Raw genomic sequence first — 26,359 nt, forward strand, 5'->3', positions numbered from 1 at the left:
GAAAAACTGTGGCAGCACCGCAGCTAATTTAGATTTGCAGGGAAAGATAATAAAAGAGAGATTTAAAATGCCGCACATTTGTTAATGTGGCTTGCACTAACGGCTGCATTGATTATGTTGCTATTTCACATGAGCTTATTACGTGGAGATTTTGATTTAGTTTGTATATTGGCACAGGCTAATAATTTTCAAATAAAATACTTTCTTAAGTGTCCAGCATAGACAGAGATTACATTGTGTCAGTCCATTACACCTCTCCATAGCGTACAATGTGAAAAGGAGCTTCTAAAGTTGATTAATACCAACCAATTTCATCATAAAGAGGTAAGACTACAGTAGCTATTGTAATTAACCTTTAAGTGTGATGGACTTTAGCTTATATTGCCCATTTCTATTACTGACCTACATATATCACCCCAGAATATGCAGCCATCCTTTAAATCCAGGGCCTCCCAGGAAAGCGGGCAAGCAATGACATCATAACCCCATGGGAGTGTGAATTATCTTGTTTTCACCAGATCTCTCATATGTATTTTCGCTGCTGCTCTTGCACAAATGTATCATTTAAACCATTAGCAGCAGCAAGCTCTTTCATTAGAATGAACTATATCATCTGCTCCCCAGAGGCAGCCCCGAGCCACCGGACTGTGAGAATACATTTCAGTGAGGGGGGATATTGAAGGCGGCAACATGCCTAGGTAAAGTATTACTTAATTTATACTGCTAATGTATAACATTGATTCTCTGTGGGGAAAATAAAGGACAACATATTTTCAGAGCCCACATCATTAAGGTTTAATAATTTAGGCCCAGTTAGTGTGATAATAAATATACTGAGGGAACTTAAGAGAGGCTTTTGGTGATGAATGCAATTAGAAAACGTTGCACTTACATCGAAGAATAATACGAATGGGGTGTAGAAATTAATTGGAGCTGGAGGAATGGTATGGCCTGCGGTGTTTCTTGGGAGGGATAAAAAAAACAGCCTATTTCTCCCAGAGCCCTATCCAGAATACTAACTATCCACTGCACCGCCAGGTTTCTTATCAATATCTACATAACGAACAAATGGCTCTCTTAAAAAATGACCTGCTTCCTATTCTGCTTTATCCTGAATTACACTCTAAAATTAACAGGCGGTGATAATGTGCCTTTGAAAATCCCCCGAAGCATTTCATTTTATTGCTGTTGGGAGGCATGGCTCTGTGCATTACTGGTCCTGGTGCTAGCACATTGTTAGCTGAGAAATTATGGGATAAAGATGTATTACATACCCAATCAATAAGAATCATCCAGTTCACATTCAGGTCTAGGATGGCCACATGCAAGCATTTTGAGTTGGAACATGGAAAATTAATGGTGTTTAAGTGACAGTGTGCAAACTACAACCTTAAAGATCATATTTTATGTTTTGTTATGACTTGTTTAGTAGACTTTAAAAAGCCGTGTTTGTGATGAAATATGTCTAAACAAAATGCCAGCAGCCAACAGCTGGAGCATTGAAAAGGGAAGCACTTTATATGTACAGTAGATCAATGGCTGCTCACATAATAGAATGCTTAACCACTTACCAACTCAAGATAAATGTTGACATAAAAGTCAGTTTAGCAATATTAAGATTTGAGAATTCTTCTTCCTTTCCATTAAATACAATATCCATATATGCAACAGAATTATACAAAATGAGGAATGAACGTTGATTTTTGCCATTTTTTTTGCCATTAGCAATGATATTTTTATTGTTCCAACACATTCTCTTTGCAAAGTGGAGTGTTCCTGATAGAACTGTCCAGTTTTCATCTGGAGACCACAAATTCTGCATGGATATGTTTGAAGAAAAAAACAAGCATTATTTATTTAGTTCCTACCTACTCTACCTGGTTTGATTTAAAATGTATAATATTTCTCCGTGCTGTCTTATTGTGAGACTTTCTAGGCAAGGACTTTCCCACAGAGAGAACACTTTCTACACTGCACTACAACATTATAAATGCGCTGCCCTTGGAAAATGAAAATCAAAGGTATGAAAAAGCTCCTATAGGGATCAGAGCCAAGTGCAGAGTCTGATATCAAGCCCAGTTTACTCTTTATGATGTCATTTTCTCTTTTATGGAGGAAGCAGGAGGTTTAAAGCTCACGGCAGATATGAGAACCAGGTTTGCAGTAATCTCCATTATACTGTAGTGTATAAATCTGCCAGGTTGATCTCTAGAACTGTTCTTCTATTGACACCCCTTTTTTGGTCTGAAAAGCTTTGCAGGCCAGTCCCACTAAACATTTATGGATGTCATTCCTGCTTGGGTCTCAGGGCCCCGCTCTCTAATAGCTTTTAGCGTCATGTAACACTTCTACGTGTGACTGAATGCACAAATGTGTCTGAGAGCCTGCTGAGCAAGTTTACGCTAGCCGTTAATCACTGTACGGGCCAGCTGGCTAGGGCCACAAGGGCAGGTGGGCTTGTCAGGTTGGCAGCCTTAACCATGCGGCCCTGAAACAAGAGCTGCGTTGGGATGACCGTGCCTCGGCTGTCTCTCAAGGCCCATGTCAACTGGTGTTTACCAAGTGCTATTTTGACTGATACCTTAGATAACAGACCAATGTGTTGAACTTGCCCAAGCGCGGTAATGGAATGCCTATAAACATCCACATAAACTCCCCAAAAGGAAGGATGTGGCGTTCGGACTTGGTCTCCAGTTTCGTAAGCCTGAAACTTGTATTTGGCGAAACCCGCACTCTTTAAGTGCCTGCCCGTAAAAGTTAAATGTAGCACTTGACTTTTAATAAACTTGACTGCCGATGAATATATCACCCAGTTAAGACCTCATGGAAGTGTGAATAACAATCTCCAAGGCAACGCGGGCAAAACACAACACAAGTCGTGCCTCTCCAAATTCCTGATCCCTCCATCGATGTGAGATTCCACCATCTTAAAGCTCTCCAACAGTCACATTAACTAGCTCGCTGATGGACACGGGGGGGGCATGAGATGTGTTTTGCATTTTCCACTGTAAGTTAACACGGAAGATGGACGCAGTCTTTGCCCTGCCCCTGCGAACATCCATCCTGTTGCCTTGAAATGGCTCTGACAGGGAAGCATCTGTTCCCCGGAGGAGCTGACAAGTGTCCTGTGAACTAGGCAGGAATGCTCGGACCCCGGATTAGCACCCCAAGCCCAGGATGAGCGCACTCATTTAGCAGTTAACAGCAAAACGGAAAGATGGGGCTGTTGTCTACATCAGAGTTTAGATAGAGAAGATTTACTAGAAGCCAACTGTTTCTTTGAAGTTCACAAGGAAAAACAGCCTCGCCAAATTTCCAACAGCCACCACATAAAAGTTGCTCACACGTCAGTAGCAGCTTCTAGAAAATATCTCACTCAATCAGTCTCGTTGTAAACTTCATCCAAGCTGTGTGGCTTTATTAACAATCAACATTTGTGTTTTACCCGAAGGCAGTCCAAAGAAAGGATAACTTCCATGCGCTGAATTGAAATCGTGGTATTATGGATAGACAGTAAATTAAAAAGAGTCTTGGTGTCAATGAGCAAGCCATATTTGTGGTTTCAAATACTGTAACTCCCCTGTTTGTGTTGTAGTGAAGCAGACATGCATAATTATTCAGAAACAATTGCCAACAACAATCTGTTTGTATTGAAGAGTCACTAAAAAGGGCCTTCAATCAACCTTACTCATTTTAGCTGTCAGGGAACTATAACTGCACTAACAATCTGGTGTAATCCCTCATTCGTCCAGGAGTGTTCCATTGTGAATCTTTTTCTACAACACTTAAAGGTTTTACAAAACCTTTTGACAAAGTTTAATAAATTATACATTTATGATTATACAACAATACTTATATCACATTGCACCCTTTTTATTTGAACCTACCCATTTTAAAGCCTGTTATCAATAAAAAATTCAACTGATTCATGACTCATCAAAGTCCTAATTGTGATCCATTTCTTAGCATTACAGATAGGACACAATGCACAGTATCACTCATGAAGTATGAACTTAGTGAGTGGTCCATTAGTCCTCAGTGATAGGACTAATATTAAGATGAGTGATTAAAGTCAGCGGTGAATTAGCAGCTCCAGTGTGACGGCAGCATGTTGGTTCACTTTCCAAACAGCTTGAAAACAAACCAGCTTGGCCTTTCTTGAGTTTCACACGGCCATCAACCTGTCAGGTCCAGGGACAGGCAGCTACCCTTTAATGTCTCCTCCTCATCCCTTGATAGGCCCAGTAAATTCTCTAAAGAGCAAAGACTCCTTTACTGCTGCACCGCTATCACAGCTCTCCCTCCTCCCCTCTCCTTAGATGTATATAGCTGGCCTTATAAAAAATTAAGAGGCCAATTAATTAAAAATCAAAGATGATATGACACTTTTACTTTTAGAACTTGGTGTACTTTTGGTTTCGGGATGAAGTAGCCTTAGGTGAATGTTTTCGCTCCAACCACAAGCTTTGGACTTCTTATTCTTCTCTCCCTTTCACTTCAATCCCATGATTTACTGCAGTGATAACTCAGTCTTGTCCTGATATCATCTCCCGAGCCTAGTTTTGCTGCTGAAGTTACATTGAAATTTGTGATCCGCTGTAACGAGAGTTGAGAGTGCCACCATGGAGTCCCAGTCATAAAGTTGGGGGCCATAGATTAGAGTGACGACCGCTGCACACGCACATTGCGCACATACACGCATCACTCACAGCTCTTTTTCCAGTCTTCTGTTTAGTGCTGCATTCCTGTGGGCAAGATTTATAAAACGCCACTGACAACATGTCCTCTATGGCCTTTAAGACCTACATAAGTGGCGCAGTGCTGAGGCCAGCTGGGTATTAATAGTTGGCATGGGGAAACATAAATTATTGCTCTCTTACCAAAAATGTCATTCAATCCTTACCTCGGCTTGTCAGGCTTGTCCTCTTGAACCGCTCTGTAAATCAAACCATGTGTTCCAGCCCAGGAAACATTCCAAATCGACACGCTCAGCAATTGCCAAATCAACTTATCAATCAAGCCGTGTGCCTATCAATGTGAGTGGAGGTTTTGCTAAAAGGGATTACGTCCTTTATATTAGGGTGGGCAACACTGACTGAAACATATCGTGAACTTTTTTTCACTATTCTCTTGATAACAATGAAATTATAATGTTGCGATCCATCATAAACATGCTCAAAGGTGCTTTTAAATATCTTGATTGAGAATAAGCATCGTTCAAATGCGATTGGTCAATGAAATAAGCCATTTTCTTCTTACAGACAATATACCCAATAATCTTTTGTCGTATTTGAACGTCTCCCACTTCTACACTACACTAGGGTGGACTTTTCAAAGCCAGGTTTTATTAAAGACACTTCTCGTGGTCTCGGGGCATTCATTAGCTGCCGCGTCCTGTTGCACGGCCTGTCACAAAAGCAGCGGTGTAAAAAAGACATAGCAGGGTCCTATTTAGAGCCATGGTGACCTAAGGGCAAGTTGAAGATGAGGGCAAAGTGTGAGAGAAAGGACTGTGCGAACACGAGATCACCATGCGACTGACACGGCCCAGCAGCAGTTCACACCTCTGAGGCCTCGCTGGACAGCTTTACTTACACCAAAGGACCACTGCAAGCTTAATTTATGGCGCTTCTGACATTATTTATGCAGAAAAAACAAGTATCATTTGGCTGACATTCGCTTACATCTTTTGAGCAGCAAAACAGATTTGCCTGAGTACGGTTTCTTCTTTTCAAGTTTTGGCTCATAGTTTAGAAGGACTCACCAAACTACAAACTATTCCCGGTTTAAGATGGAGACAGGTGAAACGTCAGTTATGTATGAGCAAAATGTTGTTGTGGTGGAGCAAAACTAAGGACGTTAATCCGTTTGAACATTTCTGGATTTTTAATGTTGTCATATTGCAATTGTAATCAATAAGGAAAATTGTCTCTGTTATAATCACACTCTAATCTAAAATCTACCTTTTCTCATGAAAACCTGGCACCTGTTTTAATGTCACAGAACCAATTTGCCTGAAAAACATCTGAAATTCCCTTTTGAAATCTTTAGAGATACTCTGATATGTCCCTTGTGAAATACAGGGTCATTTTCATCGCATTTACCCTAACGACACCCGGAGGATTTATTTACCTAAACATGATTTACTGATAAATTAGCTGTATATTAACTAAATGTGTCTCGGTCCCGTGCTCAGCTTGTTCCCGGCTGCTGTAGCGGACATAGCAGAGGCTCCGATTCCCCTGCTGGCCCTGTGAACATCTGCTGGGCCATTTAGCCAGCTAATAGATCAGGCTGCGGAGAGCGACCGGGGTGCAGGTGTTTGCGGTTTGAGCCAGAAGACATCAAAACGTACGCCAGGAAAAAAAGAAAAAACTCCATCAGAACACAGCCCCAATGACTCCCAAGTTCTAACAGATAATAAAAGAGGCGTAAAGTTTGCTTAAGGTACAGGTGGGGATATTTTGCAGCGTACTCCAGAGAGCCCATGCACCGGCCCGTTGCTAGGAGTAACGGTAATTGGATGCATATGGAAAGAGGTAAATGAAAGAATTTCCAAAATATCTCTGCGGAATACCTAATGGGGACAGGACAGAAAAGGAAATTAAAAATTATTGGAAGCAGATGGACTGTTCTTTGAGTTGTTGTTTTTTTCAGGGGGAAATTTATTAGCGCCGTGAAAGAAATGTGTCTGTTTATTTTGCACGCCAGCGCAAAATGAATAGCCTGCTGAGTTGTGCTTATGTTGGTTTATGAGCGCCGGGCCATTATTCATAATTTAGAATGCATTTGTTATCGATTGGTGATTTAGCGTGATTTATTGAGGCTTGTCAGGTTTCATTCAAAAGTCCACCCGTTCTGTTTTTCAGCAGCCGGGCTCGAGTTTATGAAAAATATAAACAAAGGAAAAGTTGGACGTTATGCGGATACAGTTTCATTTGTCAGCTGATTACATAACCGCCTTGGCTGGGCTCGGAACCGCACCTGAGTTGTAATTCATTTGTTCTTGTTATTTCCTCATTGCCTGCAACGCTGAAATGAAATGTAAAATTTAAAAGTCAGAAAACACTCTGTAATGAAAATGTTGAAGAAGAGACTTCCAACTTTGGACACTTTGGCTTGAGTCCTAAAACTGCTCTGTATTAACAGCTGATCAGGAACAGCAGCTGTGCATTAGAAGCCCGAGTGGATTTGTATGAGAGCTGTTATGTTTCTACCGCTAAACTCTTTAAAGCTTTCGAGTTACATGTCTGAGAACGAAGAGTAGCAGCGATGAAACATGTGGTACGTATTTGAGCTAGTTATGAATTGTCATCTTTTATAAAAGTGTCTGAATATTATTCAGCTGTTTGAGGCTTGGAAGCTGCTACTGTTTACAAATAGAGCACACTTTTATGATTGTATAACCTGAACAAAAAAGCTTCTGACTTATTTTGAAAATGTTCTTTTCTCAATTATATAGTTATTCAAACCGACTATAAGATAATAAGTAGTATTTATCATTAATACTTAGTATTTAGAGAAGAAGGTTATGTTGTCAGACAAAAACATAAGATTGATCACGAAAAATAAATAGCAGATTTGTGTTCTTCGGGTCTGCGCTTCTGTCCTGAGTATTGTGCTGCAACGATGAATCGACTAATCATGACTAGTCATACGCATATTTGTATAACTGTAATCATTATCTGGACTATACAAACTAAAACATGTACAAAAAGACATTTGGACTGTGACATAATCAAGAAATAATAGGTGCCACAGTGGGGCGCTAAAGGGAATGTCATCATGTTCGTGTGTGTGTGTGTGTGTGTGCCGTGCGTGCGTGCGTGCGTGCGTGAATTGCTGGTGCTGGTTGGACGGACCGATTGGCCGCCTCGCTTCTGTCAGTCTGCCCCAGGGCAGCTATGGCTACAATAGTAGCTTACCACTATGTTGATATTTAAAAAGTCTCAATATACAGTAAAAATAATCTCTTGACTTTTACGACCACCCAATTCAACTAATAATGTTCTCATATTAATGAAAGGACTTTTCTAATGACACTGAGTAAGTGTTACAATTGGATGAACACTCAAACACAATTTACAGGATTTGATCTTAATTTGATTTACATTTTACGTTTCTGTTGTGTTTGGTTCCAGAGACATGGACAGGAATTTAAAAGGTTTGACAACATGTCCCTCTATCCTTCTGAGCCTGACCAAAAATATTGATGATAGTTGTGCATTTTACTTCAATTACTCAAAAACACATATTGCACTGTACTGTAATTACTCCACTCTAAAATTTGAAACGCTAAGGTTATTTTCAGTTATATGTACTGTATGTTTAGCTTCCATTGTTGTTCCACTGTGAATACCTTGACCTAAAGCTTAAGGTAGGTAGATAGTAGTAGAGGATATATTCATAAAAGTGTACAGTAAGTACCTGTGTTCTTGAACTTGCTTGTCACGTATGAAGTAATTATTGCAAACATGTAGAGATCATTTTGAAGAAACCTTTACTTTGTGTCTAAACTGGCAGTGTACCACAATATATTGTGTATATAGGCACTTGTTGGGCATTAATGTTCATGAGTATACGAATAAAAACTCACAAAAATAAACACCAATGAAAAAGTCAAGGAAATCAGAGACTGTATAGCTCTCTGCTTCATACTCTCGCCCCCCAGAGCTGTGGGCCGCAGAGGAGGGGGTGTTGTGAGAATTGTGAGAACAAAAACAATTCTCACCTTGAGATAAACAAAGAGACATGGGCGAAACCCGCTCGCCTTCATGCTGCGCTTCCAGTCGGGACAAGGAGGAATTAAACTAACACGCCGAGTTCATCTATTGTCAGGATAAAGGCAACAGTGGAGCCAATGAGTTCTAACAAAGCGAACAGGAATGGGATTTGAAGCTTGCAATCAATAGAAAAAGTTAAAGTTGAGGTGAAAAACACAAATGCCCCTATGTACAATTAGCACTTATTTTCGGTAAAGTGCCCAATAATAGTTGTATTGCTAGTATCCACGTCCTCATATGCCCGTGCCGTTTTGAAGAACGACCAAAGCTAGCTGCTAACTTGTTATGTCTTAGATCTTTGCGACTCACGGAAGCAAACAAAAGAACCACTGACAGCTCCAAAGCCTTTTCTGTGTCATTCTGAGGTTAGCAACGCTCAGCTAACCGACCTAAGAACCAATCTCCTGATTAGTTTGAGGTAGAATTGTTTCAAAAAGAGCTCATTCGCTGCACTAAGAGGGAAATGAATAGCTCAAGATCATAGCTTGGGCTAAAGTAAATTAAGATCATGGCTGACACAATCGTTTGGTAATAAAGCTACTGGATCCGCTGTGTTTTATAGGTCTGTGGCGTTGGCAAAGAAAAGGGCAGAGACTGGTTAGTGCGCACATGTTCTCCATTAGAATAGAGATGATTTTAATTAGGATGACTGCGGGTAAAGTGCATGGAGTATAGGCTCACAATAGAACTATCAGATTCAATATTTTGTCATGTTATCATTATTTGACGTTGACAAAAAACATGTGTGAAATTTTGTGCAAAGCATCGTTATTGATGTGTTGTGTGTTTATGTTAATGTATGTTAACGTGCCTGGATTGATGATTCAAGATTGCAGTAAGGCAGTAGAAACATACTAAAATGTAAGCTCCAGTTTGTAACTTTTTACTGAAACAAAACCATATTTACTTTCCCATTTATGTTTTTATTATATAAAGTATAAGTATTTCAATAGTATAACATTTTAACTTTTAACTTTCTTTTTCCATGCATTATCAATCAGGTGGCGTACCACATCAAAAAGTAAATACATCTAATTACTAAATGTTAACAAATTCTGTGTGTTGCTAATATTTTAAAGCTCGGGTTTAGCTGGACTCAAGTATTTTACTAAATTGCAGGGTTATCTAGTTTTGCTCCTGCATTTTCAGTAAGCCAACATTGGATAGTATTAAGTGTATTATTCTCCTTTATACGCCTTTGAATTTCTAACTAATTATCATTTTCTCATTTTACGGAGATTTCTAGCACTTCTAGTGACCACCAACAACTTTAAATGAAAAGAAAAAAAGATGATAGTCTTTGTAGCAAATCCAATGACAAAATGTTTCCTGGCAACGTGGCTGAACAGGGCCAGGGTCCCATCACCAGTGTTGTAATCAGTTCCACTCTGTGCCACCTCCAATCCCTCTCATCCCCAGCAGACTGTTCCTTCCACATAATAAACAAGGCTCTGGCTGGAGTTGGCAGCGGGAGAGTGCCAGCATACTTAACCCCACCATTTTAGACATTAGCTCCCACCTCTGGAACTCTTGAGGGGGCCTCCTCTGGAAGCACTTTGGGCCCACTTATAGTTTGTCCTGCTATCCCCTCCACTCACTGTACACCCCCAGATCGCTTGGCACAACTCGCACATCTTATGATTATAACCGGCTTTTTGTTTTGGATTCGGCACGCCTCGATGACTCTCTAAGAAGTTCAATATGTGCCGGGCAGACCGAAAGATAGAGCAGGGACAAACTGCAGAATACAGAGACGAGCTTGATATATATATATATATATATATATATATATATATATATATATATATATATATATATATATATATATATATATATTTAAGCATCTGATGAAAAGATGAGAAGTTTACAGTAATCTACCAAACAATTTGACTATGAATTTACAATACTTACAAAGCATTTTAGGATCTGATCACTATTATCAGAGTCAGTGAGTCAATAGTTACTTGTTGTTTGAAGGTGCAATGCCTTTTTTCCCTGTGGTGTGACGTGCCTTTGTAACAAAAAATACCAACAAATAATAATAATAAAAATTCAAGCTAAACAAGGGTGTTCACAAGCATCACATACATTTGGGTGTAACTTAGATAAGATGTAAGTTAGATATTGTATGCTGTCTCCTGTCACACTGCAGCACGTTCACTAAAACATAGATTACCTAATATGTCTACTTTGATAATAATGCAACTGTCCCGCCCTAATGTTTAGTTTTTTTTAATTATAATTGTTTTTTCGTGTGTTTTTTTTTACAATTGTAAAGGAAATTAAGTTCAACTGATGCACTTTTAATGTTTTTCAGAGAAGTAGGATTTTACAAAAAATAAGAATATAATAATATTATATTCTTATTTTTATTTATATTTTATATAATGTTTATATATTATATATTTTGACCCATAGCTTAAACCCTGAGCCCCAGAGGACCCTGATGCAGTGACGTCAGGCGAGATCCAGTTTTTTTTTATGGATTTATGGATTGTTTTCTATGATTTTTCATTGAACAACATTGAGCATTGAACATTGAGCTTCTTAGATCTTTTTCAAATTTAAAGTAGAGTAATGTTAGTAAATATTGTATACCTTTATGCCAACGCCTTTATTAACTGTCTCAGAAGTTTTAAAATAAATAGACATTTTTAAGTGCCCTTTGATAATAATTAAAAAATATTCTAAAAAAGTAAATTTAAAAAAATGCAGCTTTATTCTAAAAAAATATATATAAAATAAAATGTTGTGCACTGCTAAGTTCAATTGTGGAGGAAGAAAAACATTATTTCGGAAATAATTTAAAGTCATAATGCAAACTTGTACTTCACATTACGTACCCAATATCATCCACCCCAGTACCAAGAGTATTGAGTCCAGTGTCGGAATCTGTCAGTGGGCTTTTTGCATGTCGATGACTCAGGGTTTAGTCTGTAAGCAGCTCTTGATTTATGGACAGCCCGTGAACTTTTCCCAGCCTGGAAGTCGGCAGGAGAGGGAGATCACAGCCCTACAACCGCAAACGCCTTTCCTTTTTCACCAGAGCAAAGGACACAGAGGAGGAATGAGAGCGAGAGAGGCGATTTTCCCCTATCATGGCAGACTGCTTTGCACGGCAATTAGCTGTGTCCTCATTTAGTTTGCCCCGTCCCAAAGGGTAATGAAAGTCGTACATCATCTTCAGGGCCTGCTAATTATCCAGCTCGGTTGCAGCAGGTAAGCTTTGTAACTGTGAGAAGGCCCTGTCGCCCAGATATTTATTGCTCTTCCAATAAGCGGGTAAAAAATACTCTCTTGAAAGGTTGCCTGTACAGTGCAGCTCACATCCTTGACATACCTTTTGCGTGAATGTGCTAGTCAAAGGGGAAATGTCTTCATTCCACATAAATCATCTCTTCTCTAGTGCAGCAACAAAATGTCCGGCCAGAGCTTTGCACAAGTGCTGGGAACGGGAGACTATAAACATTTCGGAGGTGAGGCTGTCTGTGTTGATTTACATGCTGATGGTTAATGGAGGAAACATAAGTGAAATACTGTACTTCATCCTGGTGTTGCCGAGGGACTTAGCAACGCTTGGGTTAGAGCCTATTGAGAGACAAGAATGTTGGGACGCATGTCAGTGCTGAAGTGCATAAAACATTGTTTAACATTTAATTGCAGCTGATGGTAGAGATAAAGTGGACTTCAGTAATAACTAAACGAAACATTTACTTTTGTTGAAAATAAGCGAAGTACAGTAAAACTCTAGACTATAATAGAAACATCTATGCAATCTCAAGGTATAATAGTTTTACCAATGTTAGCTTATTAGAAAAAGTGTAAAAAAAGAACAGTGCTAAGGCAAAGCAGAAGCATAGTGTATTTAATTAGTAATGCTAATGCTAAAAATGCTAAAAAATGCTAATGGTAAAATGCTAGCTGCAATTACATTTTATAACTTAGGTGAAAAAGCACACACACACAAACACATGGCGTGAGTCTTCCATCCTCCTTAAGTGACCCCATAAATCCTGCTGTGTCCTGACACAGTCGCCCTGTCACAAGACGTTTGGGTCCACATCTCATGTCACATACTGTACATATGTGAGCTGGTCCACTGATTCCTGTCTGCCTCCTGCTGTCATCCTGGACCCGCCATGCCCCCAGCCTGCCAGCTAGTGCAGTCTGGGTATTGGAGTCTAGAGAGCAAGGGGTGAGAGCTGGAGGCAGAGAGGAGACTAATTGTCAAGGTTATGCCTCAGAAGATGATTGATGCCAGGCTGGGCTTTCCTGTCAGCCTGTCAGGAGGCAGGAATGTTTAATGTTCTCATTATTGGTTACGCTGTTGTGTATATTTCTCTGTCAGCGCCGCCGAGCCATCTGAACTGCCAAAGCACTTCAAAGGCCTGCAGGTCATTTATCTTCCCCTGACGCTCCCAATGCTCCGCCTCAGCTGAGTGCCAGTGATTTGTTATGACTTGAGAGCTGGCTGACAGACAGGTCCTCTGTAAGGAGGGGAAAAAAGGAATCCTTTTTGTCACACTGTGAAAACATCAATGTTCCCGTAATGGGCTACAACTGTCAGAGGAGGCCAGCACCTGACAGTTGTGTGGCCTCACTAATTTGCAGTCCCGGTGACTTGCTCTCTCTTTGCTTTAGATTTGGTTGTGGTGTCACATACAAACAGGCTACCATCTGTTGTTGACCGCCGTAGGGAGGGGGGTGGCGAAAGGAGGGCTATGCTAATTGAAGATGCCGCGTCATCCTATATTAATCATCAAGCAAGCTAACGTATCCTGTCTTTTGAAGTTAGTGTAGCATGAAACAACACTTTTCATATGCTGGCAAGGAGGAAGTTCTTGCTCAGGAGTATTGTCCGCTGCAAGGTTGTAGCGAAGGGAGAGAATGGTGGTAGAGGGAGGCGGGAGGAGGAGGAGTTCCTACAGTGTGGATGGGGGAGAGAGGTTAGGAGTGGGGAGGGAGGTACAGAGGGTGAGGGAAGAGAGGAAAATCAGATCTTTGTTTCCTTTCCCTGGCCATGACATGATTAATCGTTTTCTTCTGATCTAATTTTGGAACATGAAAAACAGCACATTTGTCTTGAAGAAAAATGATGTGCTGTGCCGTGCAGATGGAAATTTCAAGCCCTGAAAAAGATTAAAGTGAAATTCCACTCCTTAGACCTAATCATGAGTTGTAGATTATACTGTCGTCTTAACCAGATGGTGGGTTTGATTCCCCAGACCCTTCCTCATATTAATGAATGTTAGACTGTTATATTTGACTTTGGTAAGTGAAATGTCTATCAGGCCTAATGGACTGCTAGCCAAAGTAACACACATGGCACCTCGTTCTGCTCTTCCTACATTTTTCATGTGTGTGACTGGTTGCTTTATGTGAACATTGTGCTTTTCTGTTCATTCCCCACAGCAGTGTGGACCGCCCAGCCTGCTAAATATTTTTACTCTCCGAGTGGAAAGCAAGAACAAACTTGTGTCCACAGCTAATTTCCTCCCATAGGTTATGGCCATAACTCTGGACTTATAAGTGTCACCTGGGGCGTGCAGGGACAGGAACTCGATAATAATGTGATTAAGCTCCCAGTCAATATGACTGCATACACGGCACTATGTTAACCAACCTAATTATGAGGCGGGTGATAAAAGGCCAGGAGTGGGTGGCCAGGCATTTCATCTCACCACATACAGTGCCCCATGGCACTGTCCTTACCTTACTTCACACACAGGCAGCCCATGGTTTATTTCAGCCCATCTCTCACTCGCTCAGACAAATTAGGTTTCACAATTAGTTTGAGCAACATGCTCGCTGCAGAGCTGCTGCTATTCCCAGAGCCCCAATACACGTCCCCTCTAACATTCTCTTTCATTGTGTTTTTTAATCATTTTACACAACCAGCAGTGGGAGTAAAGAGTGGACATCTTGGAATTATGGGTATTTGGAGAAGGAATATGCTTTATGATGCAAAAAAAAGAAACATTGTTATTGTGAGGTTAGGTTTAAACTTTTTTTCTCTGTATACTACTTATTACGGAGAAAGAAAATGTCCTTATTTTGCGTATCATCATATATAAAATAGTTTTAAACCCTATAAATCCTGTATAATAGTAGACATACAAGTACTGCATGATGGAAAATTGAATTTTATTGTTTTGCCACTAGGGGTCGCCAAAATCCCCAAACCCTCACATCTTAAAAACTTTTCTGAGACAACTCCTCATTGGTTAGGTTACAAAGCACAAATTTTCTTTGTCTAACAACAATAGAACAACTTACATCAGCTTTATTATTGTAACCATCCATTATACTTTCCTCCCTCTGGAAAATCCCCACCACTTGAAACGCAGACAAGACTTTGGAACAAGAATGGATTCTTGGCTGGAGAACTTGAAGACTTTTCTATTGGTTTAAAGCAAATGCTGCTCTGCATGTTGTCTCATAAGGTAAATCCAGTAATACTGTCTGCCCTGGCTTCAGCTCTCCTGTCCTTCAAACAGACAGTCGGGACTATAAAAGTTGTAGTTGATGAATAGTCTTGGCAAGCCTTGAATCTAGTTGTTCGCTAATACACAAAATGCAAATCTTTAGACGAAAATCTACGAAGAGGGAATCAGTCAGAGGAGTAAAAGGGAGGGGGCGACCTAGCACAGAACTTTATTCATGAATATGCCAGGCACCGACTCAAAACAACAGCCCCCTGAAACTTGGACAGCACTGCAGACCGCGAACATGAACAGAGGGAGACAGAGAGAGCACAATGCCAATATGTCACACGCTAAACAGTTTTAAATTAGAGCCTGTATACGCCTGTTGGAGACTACATTCATCATACTCAACAGTCTGTTTCTTGCAACCCTGGCAGTAAGAGCTTCCACATGCCAGTGTCAGCGCTGGGGAGAAACAGAATCGGGTTATCAGCAGAAGTTTACTTGTCTTTAATCAGCCTGTAGCTAATTACCAGGCTTCCACACAGCGCGGCCATAAGTCATTAATCATACAGGGCGTCTGGGAGCTCTCAGCTTTGTCCTGGACCACTGCAGTCGACAGTAGCACCCTTTGCCATGATGGAGCGCTCTCCCTCGGTTCCTCTACAGTCTCCCTCATAGCTGCCTCTAGCGGCACTGGCGTCGACTATTATGCAGCAAATTACAGGCCTTGTTGGAGATACCCACACTGAGGGCATCTGTTGTGTTTGCTGCTCCCTTCCCATGTGTTTTGAATAAAGTGTTTACCACATTATTCCAAAATTTCCATTAAATTTCCTATAGACATTAACCACTGGCTAATGACAAACACAATCATATTCAATTTGAATCAATTCAGTCCCACTATAGGGTAATTAATGATTACCTTATAGCTGAATAACTCCTATAAAGCTCTAAATATTGAATTACCGGTATGTTGAATAGTTTGTGGGGGAAAATGGGATTGCACTATTGTGTTCTGTACAAAGGCAACAAATCTGTCAACACTGGACAATGATGTCAGAGTTTTACTAGCAGCCACTAGTTAGCTTGACTGACTGCATCTGAAGTTGCTATGGTGAACAGTGGGCCGATGAAAGTGGAGGTGAGGAATAAAATGGTCATTTGGCCAGACCAGATGATACATCATTCTGTCCGTGCTGCGACGCCCACGCTGGCTGATGACTAAATGGCCGTGGCTGTTTTCAAATTATAACACACAGAGGTTGTAAGGTCTCCACAAGGATCCATCTATGCTCCTGTGACAGCAACATTTTTAATCTGCTATCCATACTAATAAAGGTTCATCTGGGTTACAGTGCAGATGGATTATTCCGCTACATGTTTCTGGTGGACAAATTTCAGCTACCTATGAAAAATAACTGGTCGGCATAAATGAGTGAGAACAATAGGGCGAAAGATATGGACAAAGAACCAGACCAGGCTGTCTTGTTCCATCATTCAAACGCCTCAGACAGCTCCATTCACTGTCCTCCATCACTCAATGACAGCAGAGATTTCCTCAACCCAACTTCTGTTTCTGTGATTCTGAAATTCCATGGACAAATGTACACTTCCAAGCATCAATCTTAGAAAAAGAAAAAAACCTTGAAGGCAGCTGGCATCTGCAAAGTAGGGCTTTCAGCTGCTTTTCATGCTACTGCATGGCAAAAGACTATGGTTGGCTGGAGCTCTCCATCCACCAGGTTGAACAAAACATCTCTTTGTGTGCTTTGGAGGTCAACCTGTTTCCCATCACGAGTGACATATGCGTGCAACACAGAAAACGCCAGTTAAGAGAAATTCTTTGTGTGCAATGTAAAGATTCTTGTCAGCTACAAGGCACTTTTTGCAATTGCATGTTGAATAGTGGCCAACTTATTTTGCTGCCTGCAAGGTTGAGGTGAAATGTTTAAATATTCTATATTTTTGACTATATGAATTGAATTAGGTGTGGTAGACTTGATATTATTTCTATTATATTGCCACCAGTGATTCAGTGTGTGTCTCTCCTATTGGTCATCTTCCAACATGCACATGAGTGACAGGTAAATGTAAGCTATCAAGAGTAAAGTGCAACATTTTAGATGGGGACATAATATTTTTGCGACATGTAAAGATCAGCTACAGAGGCACTTTTTGCTATTGCCGCACTATGTTGAACAACGACTTCAGCTAGGTGAGGCTGAGGAGACAGACAATGTGTCATGTAAAAATAAAAGACTGGCACCCAATGAAGGATTGTTTAAAGTCACAACTGCCAGCGCTTTATGCCCATCATTTATTTTCTTACCAATAGATCAAATTCACTTCATGGCAGAGTCATAAAAATGTATGAGAATGTAAATGGCTGAGTGACCCATTCATCTTGTTTAAAGTGGCAAATGTAACATGCTTCTCATCCGGGGTGATAAACTCATACTTCACTCTTTTATGAAAGATTCATTGTTGATGGCGAAACATCCTGAATTTCATTACAGCAGCAGGTAGAGTGCCTCTGCCAAGGTACTCTCGCTGCAATCCACTGAGAAGTAAATCACCCCCAATGTCTGTAGTGTGGACGTACTGGTACGTTGCCTTCTTTACTGCACAGAACATATGACCTCAACATTTTGCGCCTGCGACTATAAAGCCAAGGATTTTTTATCCACAAGTTAGAGATGGAAAACTCTGTCAAAACGAATAACCTTGTCAGATGTCTGGATTCTGTTGTTTGTAAAATAACACCAATTTCTTTTCAATAGTTCCTACCACTTGACTTTTTTGGGCTGAAAAGTTTGATTTGAAAAACTATCGCCGAAAAAAAGCACTATTATACTTTTAAATTCTGACATTTTTGCTGGACAGTATGAGTTTTGCTTCGTGCAAACTACACTTTCAGGAATATCCACACATTAGCGGACGAGGCAGTACACTGAGGTGGTTTATGTTCCTTGTCAGTTGGAGGGTATGATGAAGTAATGATTAATATGGGGGATGTTTGGAAATGTAAATCTGTACTGCAGCACAAATAAACCAGGGGGGCTTCTGGGGATGATTAAATGGACATTTCACAGTTGACTGAGCATGCAAAAAGCCATCCATTTCCCCCTAACTCGGTAAACAGCGCAGTCTAACCCCCTTTTCTTGCAAAGTATATGATGGTCGTTCTGGTTTTATATGCACACACAGGCCATTGAAGACGAATGAGTGGCTCAATTTATATAACCACTGGGATCTCCTGATTAGGTAATTTATATGGAGGACAGGTTTATAACTGCTAACTCACCGCCATGTCCCGCAACAATTATTTCTGAAATCCGGCTGTAAAAGCAGACAGTAAATTTAGCATTTTTCTTGGGCTGTCATCAGGGCCCATAATGTGAGATCTGATTTTCAATAAATCTTTTTTTTTATTTTTTTATTTTTATGAAATGGAAGGCAATTACATCAGAGAAGAGTTTCCAAATTGATCCAAGTGGGAGAAAGTGGTGCGTCTACAGAGGCCCGGGTCAGTCCTGAGAGATGCTGGCTATCAGGCTTTGTCCTAGATAATGGAGCATCATCTGGTGGAAGTGCTTCATACGGGTGATGACAAAAAGCCTCTGTAACTCTAACAATCCATCAAACGACTGTTGACAAACTGACATACTTTTAAACAGAGTGTCTACCAAAATCACAGCTAAATTACTATCAGATGTCACGTAATATTCTGCTAATTATAAACATACATTACATCGTACATAGCCCAAAGTGTACGGGTGACTGCCAAACGTAATGACTAAAGTTGATATAACCATCAAGAAGTTTATTTTGTTCCGTAATGACATATGATAAATGAAAATACTGCATACACATTGTTTCCTCCTGGTATTCATTACATAATGCTCATTACCGTAATTAAAGTATCTCTAATCTCATCTAATACAGGCAAAGCTATGTTGTAATAATACATTTAACTCTGGTAAGTGAAATGTTGTATTTTAGAATTTATTACTGAGAATGGAACTGAGCATAAAAATATAAGTCATCAAAAATATTGTTGTAATACTTTGATGATAGAGTGAAAAGTAGGTAAGTAGGAGTTAGAAAGAAACAAGTAAGTAGGAGTTTAAAAAAAGGCTTTCAAACTTGCAATTGAGCATTCATCCCAAATTGGTTTGGACGCGTCTCTCAGCATATGTTGGTTTGTTCTGGACAGCATCTGGTGAGAAGTGGATGTGTGCTATTAACAAGTCCTCTGGTCGGGGTCCCACCCCAGCATGGCTGCTTGTAAATGGCACTCTCTTATGGAGACAAATCACCCACTGGTTAGGGTTTCAATGAAAGGGGATACAGTACCAGTACATAAATATAGCCGTAGGAAGCACCACTAACCATGTGATACTCAAACCATGGACTTTTTATGGCCAAAAGCCAGCTTTCACTCCAAAAACAGGGCACTTCCAGAAGTCTCACACAGGGTAAAAATCATTAGGGGCTCACAAAGCCTGCATTTTAAAGCTTGGGTGTGCAGAAAGTTTGCAGCGGCCTTCAGGCTCATTTCCATCGCAGTCAAATTAAGTAAAAAAGTGAACTTGAGGAAGAAAATGAGGCACGGGCTTTTGGACAAGACTATTAAAACACGTCAAACGCTTAAAAATGCCTGTATTTTATATTTCCACACACTTACTAACATTCAGTTGACAAACCATACATGACTGAATAAATAGATGTTTGGGGACAACTGTGGCTAATTACACACGCTTTGCCGTTTGTCTCCCTGGTTCAGACTCAGAGTAGTGTGCGTGCTAATGGCTCCACAGGATCATCCCTCTGAAACAGTGACAGACATGCAGCTCTTACCATGAGACTCTTATCACACAGCTCATGGATCAAATTAGCCATTACTGCTTTGAAGTTCACAAGGTTTCAAAAAGGGAAAGCATTTTGCATCTCCCATGGTTGACTTCCACATCAGCTTCATATTTGTTCAGAGCTGTCACGCCGATTCTCGTTCTTTTCACCGTAACAAGGAGATATTGTTCTATCGGTTCAGTGTGAAAGCGTGCAAGCACTCAACCTGTCGGATTCCTGCTGTGCTGGGTTGAGCAGAGACTGGAAAATACCGACCTGCCTCCCTGTAGTTTTGGACCGTAGCACTGCTCACTGCATTAGGAAGCCACCGGGCCTCTTTTTTACCACCGTGCCTTCTTATCACAGATATGAGGTACAATGCTCAGCAAACATTTATTTCAAATCAAATCAAATCAATTTATTTTTGTAAGGCCCAAAATCACAACAACAGTTGCCTCTGAGGGCCACTCTGATGATGGGGCGGTTGAAAATGTATATCAAAGTTATATCACACAGTTACATTTTGCTGTTTCCTCATCCTCTCGTCTTATTGATCAGCTTCTATAATGCTCAGAGTGAGTGGAGTAAATTGTGACCTAACCTTTAAACCCTACCATTAGTTAAAAGTGTGTGTGGGGCAAAGTAACACAGTAACATATCCAAGACTATTGCACATAGTCTATTTTCTCCTGGAATGCAGACTGATTTTCTCTTTATATGCTACAAAGGAGTGATCTCAGTGTGTCTGGAGATCATTGATCCTCTAACATTAAGAACTCAAAGTAGATAAAACGTACAGAATTGCCGTTCCACAGGTTGGTGGTATGATCCCAGCTCCCGAGAGTGAATATTGTCATTGTGTCCTTGGGCAAGACACTTAACCCGCCAGGCTCCCATTGTCTCCATACAACTGAATGAGTGAGAGGTTTCTTGTTGTAAAGCGCTTTGAATGCTATTTCACAAGCACTATAAAGGCTAAACATGATCTTTTATCTGGCAACACTGTTTTCTGACACTATTGTTTACGTTTCAAAACAAGAGAATACAATGGTTTTGTTAACATACAGTGTTAAGACTACTCTTGTGTTGTACAATCAAAACTAAAGTTTTCTTATGAGTGGTGTGTCCGTAAACTTGAACTGTGAATTTAATTTGTTGTTTGGACGTGCGTAGAATCAATTCAAAAGCACAGAGCAAACATAATTTCCTGCCATCTAAACACTGGAATCTAAACTCCAAATTCACAGAACAAATGTTCTCCTTCTATGAAATATTGTACTGTAGTACTGCAAAGCAGCTGTCACTTATCAACTGACACTTCATGTGAGAGCAGGTGCACCACAGTATGAACAATCATTATTAATAATAGTTTGCGTGTCCGGTTTCTTATTCAAAAGCAGATGCACACAATATTCAATGAAATGGCTTGTATATAATAGATTTTGGTTGGTAATGTCCATAATAATAAAGTATAAATGACATATAATTATGATATCCTGCGGTTTTGTCATTTAACATAATATAAAGATAAAGAACAGACATTAGCAAACATTGGCCACAAACAGAGCCATTCAGATCCGATAATGGCACTCCCATGTGAACAAACCATCCATCAACATTCAGAGAAACTCTATTTTTACACAATGCATCAGATGAAGCCTATTAGCTATGGTCCAGACACTGGGCCTTTATACACCACGCACACTACAGCGAGCAGTTTATTATTAATCAGGCTATCCAGACACGCGGCCGTACTCCTGCAGAACATTTTAAAGACAAGCAGGTGTATACAACAAGCATTAAAGCACACGCAGCCATATCCTTGTGACTGATTTCTCTGGAGAACGCTGTAAATCAGAGTAAGTGTCATAGAGTGAACGTGGAGGCCTGAAAAACGCGCACAGACTGACTATTCATTCTGGCTGTGGAGCATGGCATTTAAACCCTGTGTTGTCTTCCATCTCTCTGCAGTCCTGTCAGTTTCAGTCACAACTCATTTATGCCACTTGATTATGAATGATCCATTTGGGGAATTTTCAAAATGCACAGCAACTGTTTACACCAGCTCCTGTGGTTTTGAGTTTCCACATTGTTATTTCAATGAGGCAAACAGAACAACTCTCCAATGCGTTTGAAATGGAAAAAATATGATCAGCCTCACATAAACAGGATGCCAACTTAAAGCAATTTATGACCCTTATTTGGGGAAGGGTTAGTAAATTTCTCTGCTGCTGAATACTTTTTTGTGTGTTGCCATTATCACGCCTTTCTGAGCTGCTCAAATATTCCATTTGTAATTTTTTTTGAGGCAAGAGTTATTCCTGAACGTCAGTGCTTGAAATCTAGCTTGTCGACAGGCTTCACGGTGACTGACACACTCATCAAAATGAGAATCCTTCTTGCCTGGGGGAACTGTGATACCTGTCAAATGGTGGATATCTTTTAATGTTCCTGTCTCAAATGCATGTCAGAGCAAATGCCAAGTCATAACATCAGTTATTACCTGGATGTTCCACGCCTGATTCCTCTTATTTACCTATGGTTTCAAAAGATCCCTTCACTTGTCTTCCCCTGTTTCTTTGTGCCGAGAATCATCCCCGTGACACTTTTTCCATCTTTTTCAGTCGATTTCATCTGTTTATTTTTTGATTGACTTGGGGAGCGTGCGGCGTGTGTGCTTTAGCGGGTCATGTGTGCTGCTTCACTTTTTAATATTTAAAGCTCGTATTCAGCCAACTTATGTCACCATTACAGAGTTGCACATAAGAGACATCTGTGTGTTCTCCTGCGTGCTGCTGACAGTTGACTTATACATTGTGTCTATAGGGGGAGCACTTCAGCCGGTGACTGTCACAACAAAAGCGCTTTCACCTCGGGTCACACAGGAGTGAAACCCACTCTGAAAAGCACATGTCACATAAAGATCTTGGATGTAATCTCATCTGTGCTCTGGTGAAGGATGCATGTTTGCTCACTCCCACTCAGGGACTCAAATTATAAGGCCTCCTAACTCTTCTATTACCGTGGCATACTATACAAGTTACGTGTCATGGTACGATCTCTTTGATCTTTAGTGAAAAACATTCATCATGATTCACCAGACGGTTGGATTCTGTTACCATCAATGTACACATTTTCACAAGGCAAGACAACTTACAATGGTTTCAAACTCCGAACTAAACACAGGATTCTATATCAGTCAATTAGCATGCAGCACTTTTGTAATGGAATTCATAATCCATAATATTAATATCAAATTATAGTATTTCTCCTTCTTTAAAAAAAACAATAAGACCATCCAATCTTACTTTTTCTCCAAGTGTAAAATATAAGTTGTTTTCTGTACAAAGTCCATTCTTTTTGCTGTGTACATGTATTTTTCTTGACCCCAAAACTCACCTTAAATGCTGTGTGTTTTCAGGTTTGAACCATGGAGGCGACCCTTCCTGCTGTCAGGGACTGTCTGTGTGAGACTTGTACATCTGTGGGTCGCCTCAGGGAAAGACAACTACAGCAGATCTTCAACTGTCAGAACGTGTGGTCAGCTGACAAGTGGACACAATGTTAAGGTAAGCCAGGACTAAAAGTGTACTCAACCACCATGGAATTTCAAAATCTAAGCTAGTGCTCCTGCTTTGCCCAGAATAAAACACTCTAATTGATGTAGACACAATGTGCTGCAGTCTCATTTTCACCTTAAGAGCTATATTTGAGCTGGGACAAGACAGATTTAATTTTTTTACATTTAAAAATCAGGTAGAGCACGTTTGATATGCTGTCTTTTTGGGGGATTTTAGTTTTTTGACTGAAGCTTGTTTCTATTTATGACGGTAATTCAAGTAATTAATGTGTTTTGTGGAAATTCTGCAAAAACAAGACAACTCCAGTAAATATATGTGACAGTTTACTTTTTATTCAGTCATAACAAGAATATACTTTTGTTTGATTAAATATTAATTTTAGATTTTTTACATTTTAAACAAAGTCAGAACAAAACAAAACAAAACAATGAAGGGTTAGATTTCTGGGTGTTTTAGATGATCTATGTGTGTTTGAACTTAATACTAAACACACAAATAAAGCTTAAGGTGTCCTCTCCTTACACATTCTCACTGTAGGATTATATTAAAAAAAAAAAAAAAACATTAAATAATCACGTCAATTAAAAAAACAGTCCCACAGAAAATAGTAAATCTAAAATTATTATCAAAATGGAACCAGCTTTGCAACAACAACTGAAAAGAATCCACCTGAACTCACTGAAAATAATATTGTACTTTCAGCATATAGCCCTTTTCCTGATATTATTTCCACTCCATCCCCTTTGCACTATAATAACTAACAAACCAAACAGCCAAAAGGGAAAACAAATAGATTGCAGGTAATTTGAGGTTCAATTTCACATTTAACACTAAAATGCATTAAAGCAATAAAGGTGATGTGAGAGGAGCCATATTTCCTGGGGCTGTGTTTCCGTACGTCTGCCCCAATTTGTCTCCCTGGACTGGGCCATTAGTCTTCAGCGCTCCCTCCTTAACACGGGCACTCCGACCCAAATGCCTTCGATCAATGCGTGATACATCGCAGCATCATCGCTTAAAGAATGTGGATGAGGAGAGAAATGTCCCCCCACTTGGCTTTTTATATCCTGGGAGAAGTCTCTATTGAAAGTCTTATGGTAAAGTGATTTTTGTTAGGCTTTGCAGATGTAGTGCGCTGGGATTGTTGTGGTCCACTGACATCAATGAATTGCCGGTGTAATGTGGAAGCTGGTAATAGTTGAATAGTTTATATCAACGTGATAAATATAGCGCTCATAAATCACCAAAGTGTTATATATTGCAGGTTTTTCTTCACGCTTGGCTTCGACCAGGAAACTCTGGAGAATATCAGAGTGGAGTGTGCAGTTCTGTGCCGCCAATGGAAACTTTAGGGTCTTAAGAGGTAGAAGTCTGATAATGATGAGTAGAGGTAAGTGTGCCGTCATATAAATATACTGTGGATTCATATCATCGTGTGCTACTGAAAGGAACAATTTACAAAAACATTGGGAGAGATGGAGCATGATGGGTTTGTATCAAAAGTTTGTAGATAGAAATTAAACAAATTAAACTGTATGATACGTGTAGTTACACAATCCAAAATACTTGATTTATTCTCTACCTTGTGTCAAATTAATTATGTTCATTATATATCGAATTGACATGGAAAAACACTCAACAAATACATGTTTTCCATTTGAATGTGTCTGATAATAGTTTCTTTCTTACATATTTTGCTTTGGAGATCACTTTATTCTATATTACTCACGTATTTAATCCTCTACATAAGGCGACAACGACTTGAGAAAAAGATACACAAGCTATAGCTGCGTTACCCCGGCACAGACGCAAGCAAATATCAATTACGTGTCTACTTGTTGTCCCATGTCTTCAGTTGAATAATAATAGATATTGAGTGTACAGTATGTTTCCAAGCACTACAATAGATATACCATCAGTTAATAACCTACACAAATGTGCTACATTATAATGAGTAAGATGAGAAGTGATTATTAAAGTCATATAAGGCTTCAAACGGCACTGCAAGCAAATCACACAGGCCCAATTTATTGATCATAATAGTATGTCAAAAGAGTGTCAAATTAGCGAGCAGCGTATAATCATAAGTCATCCATGAGAGGGCTCCGTTTCATATAGGCGCTAATTAGATAAGTTACATGTAGTTAATGTGTGATGAAAACAAGGCAGTGGCATTGAAATACCTGGGCTCAGTATCAACACCAAAACAAGCTTAGAAATGTTCCGAAGTTTTGTGTCTAATTTCCAGCTAGTGCACTCTTTCAGAACTATCTCCTGACACTTAAGTTCACAGACAACTTTGAAAATCAGAGAATATGCATGTGCTTGCTACACTCACTGGTTTGACTCACGCGTAGGTGGACTGCATAATCACACTTTTAAGAGCTAGTTTCTCTACTCAAGAAGAAGTCTGTTGGAGTTGTACCTTTGCTCTGAGGGCAGCATGCCTCGTGGCTACACAGCTCCGTGGTGTGCAGGTGCTCTATTAGGCTGTTCACTCAGATGAACTATGGCATTCCAACACAAAGTACATTGTTATCGCTGCGAATAAGGACTGCACTGTTGCAGAATGGGATGCAAGAATATGGGTTTCATACCTTTGAGGAATAGAAACGTATGAAGAGATGTATTGAATATTTAAAAGAGAATTGTCAAAAAAACTTGCAGTGGTAATTTTCCAGTCAAGGGGTATTATATATTATTATATTATTATATA

General features: G+C 39.9%; 1 long non-coding RNA gene across 1 annotated transcript; it reads left to right on the forward strand.

The window, feature by feature from the left end:
• Nucleotides 1–624: 624 nt before the first annotated feature.
• LOC140350904 (uncharacterized) lies at nt 625–25,029 on the forward strand. The gene is made up of 3 exons (XR_011925333.1): nt 625–698; nt 23,484–23,631; nt 24,908–25,029. It is a non-coding gene; the product is annotated as an uncharacterized lncRNA (long non-coding RNA).
• The last annotated feature ends 1,330 nt before the right edge of the window (nt 25,030–26,359 follow it).

This window comes from Eucyclogobius newberryi, unplaced genomic scaffold (genome assembly GCF_026437365.1).
Source record: "Eucyclogobius newberryi isolate DKJ021-1_F unplaced genomic scaffold, fEucNew1.0.hap1 SCAF_8, whole genome shotgun sequence".
NCBI lineage: Eukaryota > Metazoa > Chordata > Actinopteri > Gobiiformes > Gobiidae > Eucyclogobius > Eucyclogobius newberryi.